At 40.9% G+C, this 10,674-nt stretch overlaps 1 non-coding gene across 1 annotated transcript; it reads left to right on the top strand.

Annotated features, from left to right (window-relative positions):
• Nucleotides 1-4,781: 4,781 nt before the first annotated feature.
• Nucleotides 4,782-4,889, top strand: LOC112760014 (small nucleolar RNA R71). The gene has a single exon (XR_003180473.1). It is a non-coding gene; the product is annotated as a small nucleolar RNA R71 (small nucleolar RNA).
• The last annotated feature ends 5,785 nt before the right edge of the window (nucleotides 4,890-10,674 follow it).

The following is a 10,674-nucleotide window of genomic DNA, read 5'->3' as shown; positions in this document are numbered from 1 at the left end:
TCTCAAGAATGGCCGTCCATAGGTTCTAACTTATACCACGAAGATTCTAATATCTCGGACTCGGTCCTCTGTATTAGATATCTAAGAGATACTCATTCTGGCTTGTTTGCATGTAGAACGGAAGTGTTTGTCAGGCACGCGTTCATAGGTGAGAATGATGATGAGCGTCACATAATCATCACATTCATCATGTTCTTGTGTGAGAATGGATATCTTAGAATAGGAATAAGCTTGAATTGAATAGAAAAACAGTAGTACTTTGCATTAATCTGTGAGGAACAGCAGAGCTCCACACCTTAATCTATGGTGTGTAGAAACTCTACCGTTGAAAATACATAAGTGATAAGGTCCAAGCATGGCCGAATGGCCAGCCCCCTAAACATAATCAAAGGATCGAAAGATAATCCAAAAATATCCAAGATGTAAAGACAATAGTAAAAAGTTCTATTTATACTAAACTAGTTACTAGGGTTTACAGAAATAAGTAAATGATGCAGAAATCCACTTCTGGGACCCACTTGGTGTGTGCTTGGGCTGAGCATTGAAGCTTTCACGTGGAGAGGTCTTTCTTGGAGTTGAACGCCAGTTTGTAACCTGTTTCTGGCATTTAACTCCACTTTGCAACCTGTTTCTGGCGTTTGACTCTAGAATGCAGCATGGAACTGGCGTTCAACGCCAGTTTGCATCATCTAAACTCGGGCAAAGTATGAACTACTATATATTGCTGGAAAGCCCAAGATGTCTACTTTCCAACGCAATTGAGAGCGCACCATTTGGTATTCTGTAGCTCCAGAAAATCTACTTTGAGTGCAGGGAGGTTAGAATCCAACAGCATCTGCTGTCCTTCTTCAACCTCTGAATCTGATTTTTGCTCAAGTCCCTCAATTTCAGCCAGAAAATACCTGAAATCATAGAAAAACACACAAACTCATAGTAAAGTCCAGAAATGTGATTTTTATTTAAAAACTAATAAAAATATACTAAAAACTAACTAAATCATACTAAAAACTATGTAAAAATAATGCCAAAAAGCGTATAAATTATCCGCTCATCACAACACCAAACTTAAATTGTTGCTTGTCCCCAAGCAACTAAAAATCAAATAGGATAAAAAAAAGAGAATATACTATAAATTCCAAAATATCAATGAAATTTATCTCCAATCAGATGAGCGGGACTTGTAGCTTTTTGCCTCTTGAATAGTTTTGGCATCTCACTTTATCCATTGAAGTTCAGAATGATTGCCATCTATAGGAACTTAGGATTCAGATAGTGTTATTGATTCTCCTAGTTCAGTATGTTGATTCTTGAACACAGCTACTTTATGAGTCTTGGCCGTGGTCCTAAGCACTTTGTTTTCTAGTATTACCACTGGATACATAAATGCCATTGACACATAACTGGTTGAACCTTTTCAGATTGTGACTCAGCCTTGCTAAAGTCCCCAATTAGAGGTGTCCAGGATTCTTAAGCACACTCTTTTTTTGCTTTGGATCTTGAATTTAACCGCTCAGTCTCAAGTTTTCACTTGACACCTTCACGCCACAAGCACATGGTTAGGGACAGCTTGGTTCAGCCGCTTAGGCCAGGATTTTATTCCTTTAGGCCCTCCTATCCACTGATGCTCAAAGCCTTGGATCCTTTTTATTTACCCTTGCCTTTTGGTTTTAAGGGCTATTGGCTTTTTGCTCTTGCCTTTTGGTTTAAGGAGCTTTTGGCTTTTTCTGCTTGCTTTTTCTTTTTCTTTTTCTCTTTTCTTTTGCATTTTTTTTCGCTATTATATTTTTTTTTCTGCAAGCTTTTGTATTCACTGCTTTTTCTTGCTTCAAGAATCATTTTTATGATTTTTCAGCTTATCAAATAACATTTCTCCTTTTCATCATTCTTTCAAGAGCCAACATATTTAACATTCATAAACCACAATATCAAAAGACATATGCACTGTTCAAGCATTCATTCAGAAAACAAAAAGTATTGTCACCACATCAAAATAATTAAACTAGTTTCAAGGATGAATTCGAAACCATGTACTTCTTGTTCTTTTGTTTTTAGAACATTTTTCATTCAAGAGAGGTGATGGATTCATATTCATAACTTTAAGGCATAGACACTTAGACACTAATGATCATATAGTAAAGGCACAAACATAAATAACACATAAGGCTCAAAAACCAAAAAACAGAAAATAAATAGACAAGGAGATTAAGGAATGAGTCCACCTTAGTGAGGGTGGCGTCTTCCTCTTCTTGAAGAACCAATGGTGCTCTTGAGCTCCTCTATGTCTCTTCCTTGCCTTTGTTGCTTCATCCCTAGTGATTTTGGTGCTCCTATCCTTAGTTGCTCCCAATAGTTGTGTGGAGGAAAATGTATCCCCTGAGGCATCTTAGGGATTTCATGGTGAGGAATTTCCTCATGCTCTTGTTGAGGTCCATGATCTCTTGTTTGCTCCATCCTTTTCTTAGTGATGGGGTTGTGAGATGAATCTCTCCATCTCTCATGACTCAGAGGTGGAAGCTTTTGCCTTCCCTTTCCTCTTTCTAGAGGTTTCTCTGGCCTTAGGTGCCATTAATGGTTATGGAAAAACAAAAAGCTATGCTTTTACCACACCAAACTTAAAATGTTTGCTCGTCCCCGAGCAAAAGAAGAAAGAAAGAAGGAGAAGAAGAAGAAAAAGTGGGGATCCTGTGGGGTCCACAGATCAAGTGGGATCAAGGACTTAACATCCCTACTCCAATTAGGCGTGTAAAATGCCCTTGCTGTGCAATCCTGGCGTTTAACGCCAGACTGCTGCCTGTTTCTGGCATTTAACACCAGGTAGATGCTTGGTTCTGGCGTTAAACGCCAGACAGATGCTTGTTTCTGGCGTTTAACGCCAGCATGCCTCTCCTCCAGGGTGTGCTATTTTCAATGCTATTTTTCATTCTGTTTTTGATTTGTCAGTAGTTTTTGTGACTCCACATGATCATCAACCTAATAAAACACGAAATAACAAAAATAAAATAAAATAGATATGATTAAATAACATTGGGTTGCCTCCCAACAAGCGCTTCTTTAATGTTAATAGCTTGACAGTGAGCTCTCATGGAGCCTCACAAATAATCAGAGCAAGGTTGGAACCTCCCAACACCAAACTTAGAGTTTGGTTGTGGCCTCCCAACACCAAACTTAGAGTTTGGTTGTGGCCTCCCAGCACCAAACTTAGAGTTTGACTGTGGGGGCTTTGGTTGACTCTGCAGTGAGAGAAGCTTTTCATGCTTCCTCTCCATGGTTACAAAAGGAGATCCTTGAGTTTTAAACACAAGGTTGTCCTCATTCAGTTGAAGGACTAATTCTCCTCTGTCCACATCAATCACAGCTCTTGCTGTGGCTAGGAAGGGTCTTCCAAGGATGATGGATTCATCCTCATCCTTCCCAGTGTCTAGGATTATGAAATCAGCATTGATGTAAAGGCCTTCAACCTTTACTAACACGTCCTCTACTTGTCCATAAGCCTGTTTTCTTGAGTTGTCTGCCATCTCTAATGAGATTCTAGCAGCTTGCACCTCAAAGATCCCAAGTTTCTCCATTACAGAGAGTGGCATTAAGTTTATTCCTGACCCCAGGTCACACAGAGCCTTCTCAAAGGTCATGGTGCCTATGTTACAGGGAATTAGGAATTTACCAGGATCCTGTCTCTTTTGAGGTAATTTTTGCCTATCCAATGCATCCAGTTCATTAGTGAGCAAGGGAGGATCATTTTCCCAAGTCTCATTACCAAATAATTTGGCATTCAGCTTCATGATTGCACCAAGGTACTTAGCAACTTGCTCTTCAGTAACATCTTCATTCTCTTCAGAAGAAGAATACTCATCAGAGCTCATGAAGGGTAGAAGAAGGTTTAATAGAATCTCTATGGTCTCTAGGTGAGCCTCAGATTCCTTTGGTTCCTCATTGAGGAACTCCTTATTGGTCACTGGACATCCCAGGAGGGCTTCCTCACTGGGATTCACGTCCTCTCCCTCCCTTTTGGGTTCAGCCATGATGGTTAAATCAATGGCCTTGCACTCTCTTTTTGGGTTCTCTTCTGTATTGCTTGGGAGAGTACTAGGAGGGGTTTCAGTGACTCTTTTACTCAGCTGGCCCACTTGTGCCTCCAAATTTCTAATGGAGGACCTTGTTTCATTCATGAAACTTAAAGTGGCCTTAGATAGATCAGAGATTATATTTGCTAAGCTAGATGGATTTTGCTCAGAATTCTCTGTCTGTTGCTGAGTGGATGATGGAAAAGGTTTGCTATTGCTAAACCTGTTTCTTCCACCATTGTTAAAGCCTTGTTGAGGCTTTTGTTGATCCTTCCATGAGAAATTTGGATGATTTCTCCATGAGGGATTATAGATGTTTCCATAGGGTTCACCCATGTAATTCACCTCTGCTATTGCAGGATTCTCAGGATTATAAGCTTCTTCTTCAGAAGATGCCTCTTTAGTACTGTTGGATGATTCCTTCTATCCATTCAGACTCTGAGAGATCATATTGACTTGCTGAGTCAATATTTTATTCTGAGCTAATATGGCATTCAGAGTATCAATTTCAAGAACTCCCTTCCTCTGAGGCATCCCATTACTCACATGATTCCTTTCAGAAGTGTACATGAACTTGTTATTTGCAACCATGTTAATGAGTTCTTGAGCTTCTGCAGGCATTTTCATTAGGTGAATTGATCCACCTGCAGAATGGTCCAATGACATCTTTGATAATTCAGACAGACCATCATAGAATATATCTAGGATAGTCCATTCTGAAAGCATGTCAGAAGGACACTTTTTGGTCAGTTCCTTGTATCTCTCCCAAGCTTCATAGAGGTATTCACCTTCCTTCTGTCTGAAGGTTTGAACATCCACTCTAAGCTTGCTAAGCTTTTGAGGAGGAAAGAACTTGGCAAAGAAAGCCGTGACCAGCTTATCTCAAGAGTTTAGGCTGTCTTTAGGTTGAGAGTCCAACCATATTCTAGCTCTGTCTCTTACAGCAAACGGGAAAAGCATGAGCCTGTAGACCTCGGGATCAACTGATAAACCCATATTTTATGATATATTTTTTTGCTTAATCTGAGTGATTTATTCAATCCTTCACCCACTTATTCATCTTAATTGCATGGTTTTACTTTCCCTTCCTCATTATGTGATGTATGTGAAAAACATGTTTCCTACGCTTTAAAATTAATTATTTTAATTACCTTTATTTCCATTCGATGCCGTGATTAGTGTGTTGAGTAGTTTCAGATCTTCTAAGGCAGGAATGACTTAAAGGATGGAAAGGAAACATACAAAAATGGAAGGAAAGCATAAAACATAGTTTGTGAAGAAACTGGCATCCACGCGATCGCATGGGCGACGCAGACGCATGCCAAGCGCGAAGAAGCAGCGACGCGGCCGCATGACTGACGCGACTGTGCGCCTTGAGCAGAACACATATGACGCGGCCGTATGACAGACGCGACCGCGTGACAAGGAAAACTCCGAATGACGCGACCGCTTGACCCACGCGGACATGTGACAGAGGCCACGCACCATAAATTGCAGAAAACACTCCCAGCGAATTCTGAAGCCCTTTTTGGCCCAAATCCAAGTCCAGAAGGCATAGACCAGAGGTTATGAAGTGGGAGAATGCATCCATTCAGAGAGTCACCATTTTAGTTTAGTTTTCATGATCTAGATTTAGTTTTCAGAGGGAGATTCTCTCCTCTCTCTTAGGATTAGGATTTAGGATTTCTCTTAGTTTTAGGAGTAACTCTCGATCCCAGGTTCAATGTTCTTTTACTTTATATTTATCTCTTACTTTCAGATACTTTAATGCTTATATTAGTTATGTTGCCTATTTGGCTTATGCTACATTCATGTTACAGATTACTCTTTTGAATTAATGTTATTTGAGGTATTTTAGTGTAATATTGCTTTCTCTTATTTACATTATTGTTATTCCCATATGAAGACATTTTTATTCCAGTAGATTTAGTTTTCTTCTTTTGGTCTTGGTTAAGAAATCAGTAACTCAGGAGTTATCAAACTCAAACATGATTGATAATTGTTATCTTGTTAATTAAATTGAACTTCAATAATCCCAATCTTTTATTAGGAAATAATTAGGATTCGAGGATCAAACCAATTAATCCCTTGACCTTCCTTTATCTTTTGTAAAGGTTAGCAAAGTGGAATTAAGATTCAATTCTCATCATCATTGATAAGGATAACTAGGATAGGACCTCTAATTTCTCATACCTTACCAAAAGTTTATTTACAGTCATTTATTTATTTTGCTTGCCATTTATATTACTTGTTCTTCATTTACTTTAATTGCTGATTAAATCATTCCCTCCTCATTCTCAAAACCCCAATTTACAATCTCCATAACCAATAATAAGAACATACTTCCCTGCAGTTCCTTGAGAAGACGACCCGAGGTTTGAATACTTCGGTTATCAATTTATTTAGGGGTTTGTTACTTGTGACAACCAAAATGTTTGTACGAAGGGATTTCTGTTGGTTTAGAGACTATATCTACAACGCGACTGTTCTTATAAAATTCTTTACTGGCAAAAATCCTAACGTCAAAAATGGCGTCGTTGCCGGGGAACTGCAATCGTGTGCCTTATTATTGGTTATTGTAAATATCTTTCTTTTACTTGTTTATTTGTCTTTATTTTTCCCCTCTTAATTTCTTTTTAGCTGCTATGAATTCTCATCCCTTCCGCTTTGAGTTTGGTTCTAATGTTATTGAAAGGAATGGAAGTTATAACAGGAACATGCATCAAGGTCAGAGCAACCAAAGATGGATGGAGCCAAGAGGATCTGATCAACCCTTTAGGCAACAACACCCTCCAGGATATCATGGACAAAGACCATTCTACAATGCATACCAAGCAAATAGACGTGGTGGACAACCTTGTAATTACCAACAAGCCCCACCTTGTGCTTATAGACCATCCTCTCAACATAACTTTGAACCACCACACTCACAAGCCCCTTTTCACCATTCACTACCATATGATCCTTATTTACCCTATTTCCAATCCAATCACTCCCAAACACCACCACTTCCCCCTGTGCCATATCCAAATCTATCACCCCGAGAGTCAGAGGTTCGTCTCAAGGAAACAGTAAATCGACTTCAAACAACCCTTCATCAACTGGAGCAAGCAGTAAGTCAATTATCTTCTAGACGTTCGAACATTCAAGGACCTCCCACAGCCCCATGTGGACAATTTAATGAAGAGCGTAGTATGAAGGAGATACTAGAAACTCCAGTAGACAAGACAGAGCATGGTTTCGTACTGGAACAAGTAGAGGAAGCTGTCATTATTGAAGAAGAAAAGTTGGTTGAAGACTTAGGAGTCACTAAACCTCCATGGGAATCCAAAGTTGTGGAGCATTCTGTCAAGGATGTTACAATTGATGCTAAGGAGGATTGTGCGTAGTCCCCGAGGCAGATATTTCATGAAGAACTAGACAGAATAACCCAAGAAGCAAATTTCCTTGATGATGATAGTCACAAGTCAAGTTCTCCTAGTAATGAACTTGCATCCGCAAGTAAATTCTCTGAGATCGAAGAATCTTCCCCAAGTGAATACGAAGGTGATACGGAGGTAGATTTCTCTCAACCTCCAGTCTATGACTTAAGTGATGAGGAAGACACAGATGGCTTTTATCAGGACATGGATATGTTTGAAGAATCTTGCAAAGAAATGGAGAATTTCACAGAAGAACACAAGGGAGTAGAACTCACAGAACCACTGGAACCACCTATCCCAAGGCCATTACCACCCAATACAAGCTTCAAGTGGGTACAATCCTTAACCTTTAACTGTGTTTTTCCACTTGAATATGGTTTGCTTGAAACAGATGGCCAGCTTAGAGCTCTCTACGGCTTTAAGAGTAAGCGGGAAATGGCTCGTACTCAGAGCTGGTGCACAAGGTTCAATAAGGTTCCACGCTTCAACTTGAAGTACACGGATTGGCATCATGATCAATCAGATGGATCTCGAAAAATGTTTGGTTATCCTGGTGAGAATCTAATTTCTAAACCGCCCAGATGGAAAAGTATAGATCAAGACGAAGGCGGATTTAAAAGCAAAGTTTGGGATCCTAGAACCTATGCTGACATTTGTCACCCCGGGAGCCTGAGAATCTATTTGAAGCTGCTCAGAAGTTTTACATGCCTAGTTTGGGACCCCGGAGGCTATTGGCATTCCAAGCATTGATGGAAATTTCTGGATGAATTTAAGCATAAGCCACCAAAACAGGAAGCTCATCCAATGTCCAACTTAAGGACTTTAACTAAAAGTGCTAGGTGGAAGACAACCCACCATGGTATGATCGTCCCTTTTTCAATTTTTATTTAGTTTTATTTGTTTTCAAATTTTATTTTATTGAACCTGGAGTTTTGCATCTCATTCATATTAATCATTGCATTCTGCATACTGCATAATTACATACCTGCATAAAAAAAAGGTGCGCGACGCGACCGTATCATTCATGCGATCGCGTCAAATTGCGGAAAACACTTCCCACGCGACCGCGTCACTCATGTGACCGCGTGCCCTGGAGATCAGCGTAAAGATCCAACGTCCAGAAAGTTAGGCTGAAATCGTGCGGACATTGTGCGTTTCACACAAATGACCCATGCGATCGCGTCCTTGACGCGATCGCGCCACTTGCACAACACACATCCCACACGACAGCGTGAGCGACGCGATCGCGTCGCATAGGATATCACAACACCCCAAAAGGAGACAGAGAGTTGTGCTGAAACGACGCTGGATTCATGCGTTTAGCACAATTTCCAGCGACGTAATCGCATGCCCCAGGCGATCGCGTCATTCACTCTTTTCCCATTCCATGCGATCGCGTGCCCCATGCGATCGCGTCAACCACCTTTTCGCCCCAACCATGCGACCGCGTGCCCCACGCGATCGCGTGGATTCAAATTATAACCCTCCCAGCCACGTGAACCCTATCAGTCGCGCCCCCCCAAACCCTTCCACTCCCTCTCTTCTTCTCCAACCCCCAACCACCACCCAGACACCACTCACCGCCACCGCCAGACGCCGCCGACCACCCAGACCCGCCGCCACCCAACCCCCTTCCTCCTTCCCCCTTCTCTCTTCCTCTTTCTTCCTCTCCCCCCTAACTTCCTCTCCCCCCCTAACCGCCACTGCCCTCCGCGACCACCACCTACCGCCGCCGCCCCGTCACCACTGCCCAGCGTCACCCACACGCCCCCCCTTCCTTCCCCTGTTAACCCCCTACCCCCATTACACCCCCTTTCCCTCCCTTCCTCCGAACAGCAACCACCGCCGTCGCACCACCCTCTTCCGCCGCGCCGGACGCCACCGCCGTCATCCCCAGCCACCTCTCTGCCCCATTCTCTTTCTTACGCCTACCAGGTTCTGATGAACGCCACCCTTCTATCCTTTGTAGTTCATTCATAATTTTTTCTGTTTCTGTTCATATTTAGGCTAGTTAGATATGCATGTTGTAGTAGATTTTAGGTTGTTAGGTAGCCTAGGATGTGGTTAGTGGATTTAGGTCTGTTTAATTGAACTGTTCGTGTTTCTTGTTTTACTCTGCTGTTGCTGTGATGATTGTAATGTTCATATACTGTACTTTCTTGTTTCTTGCTGCTCTGTACACTGCATTTTCATGTTTATATTCCTTATATGTAATTGCAGCTTTAATTTTGATTCATATGAACTATTTGATTGCTGTTTATTTTCTGGGACAATCCAATTTTAGCCGGAATGCTGCCCAAATTTCTGTAAAATGTTTCCATTCATGTCTTGATTTTGGCATTTTCAACTATGCTTTTCCTTAGATCTAACCAAAACAATTCATGAATGCCAGGGCAAGCTTTCTTATTCTTTTTGATTTCCTGGTTCATAAATTGTATTTTTGATGTTTGATTCCATTTTTTTTGCTATTTCTATATCTATCTGAATCATCATCAACCTGTTTTTCATGTTTGGTTATGAGTTACCTGTAGCCTTTAATTTTGAATGCTTGTTACTTAGAAACTTATCATTATGCCACTTACTTTAACCCACTTTTTACTAACTCACTAATGTTAACTTCCTAACTCTTTTCAATTCTAACCAACCTAACCTTTCAAAACTTTTCTTCTGATTTTCTTTCACTTTCTTTTAACATTCTAACCATGGCATGATGTTAATTTTTTTATTTAACATGAATTCAATTACATTTTGGATTGTGATTTCTTCTTTTCAAATTTTTAACTCCTATTCAATCCTTAATGCACATTTACTTAGCTCATATTCATTACTCTCCTGCTCCTTTGCCACTATGTGCTTCTTTTGTTAATTGCCTCCTTCTTTTCCTGTTTTTATTATATCCTTGAATACTGTTTTTCAGGATGTCGGACTCCCACAGAAAAGGGAAAGGAAAGGCAACAACTAGCAAACGGAAAAGAGGAGAAGCCTCTATGTCTATCATAGATCTCATGCATGATGCCTCCTTGCGGGAGAAAAACTTTACCCCGCAGGAGAAGGCCGACCAGCTTATCCCTGCCACTGATCCAGTTAAGTTTACAAACCGATACTGTGAGCTGAGGTATCCGGTGTTTGCAGCCTCCAGGAACCTATACCTGGAGAGAACTTTGAAGATCCCAGAAGAACTCCAGCAATAC

The sequence above is a fragment of the Arachis hypogaea genome, chromosome 16, assembly GCF_003086295.3.
Source record: "Arachis hypogaea cultivar Tifrunner chromosome 16, arahy.Tifrunner.gnm2.J5K5, whole genome shotgun sequence".
Classification (NCBI taxonomy): Eukaryota; Viridiplantae; Streptophyta; class Magnoliopsida; order Fabales; family Fabaceae; genus Arachis; species Arachis hypogaea.
This window is presented reverse-complemented; position numbering and strand designations above follow the sequence as displayed.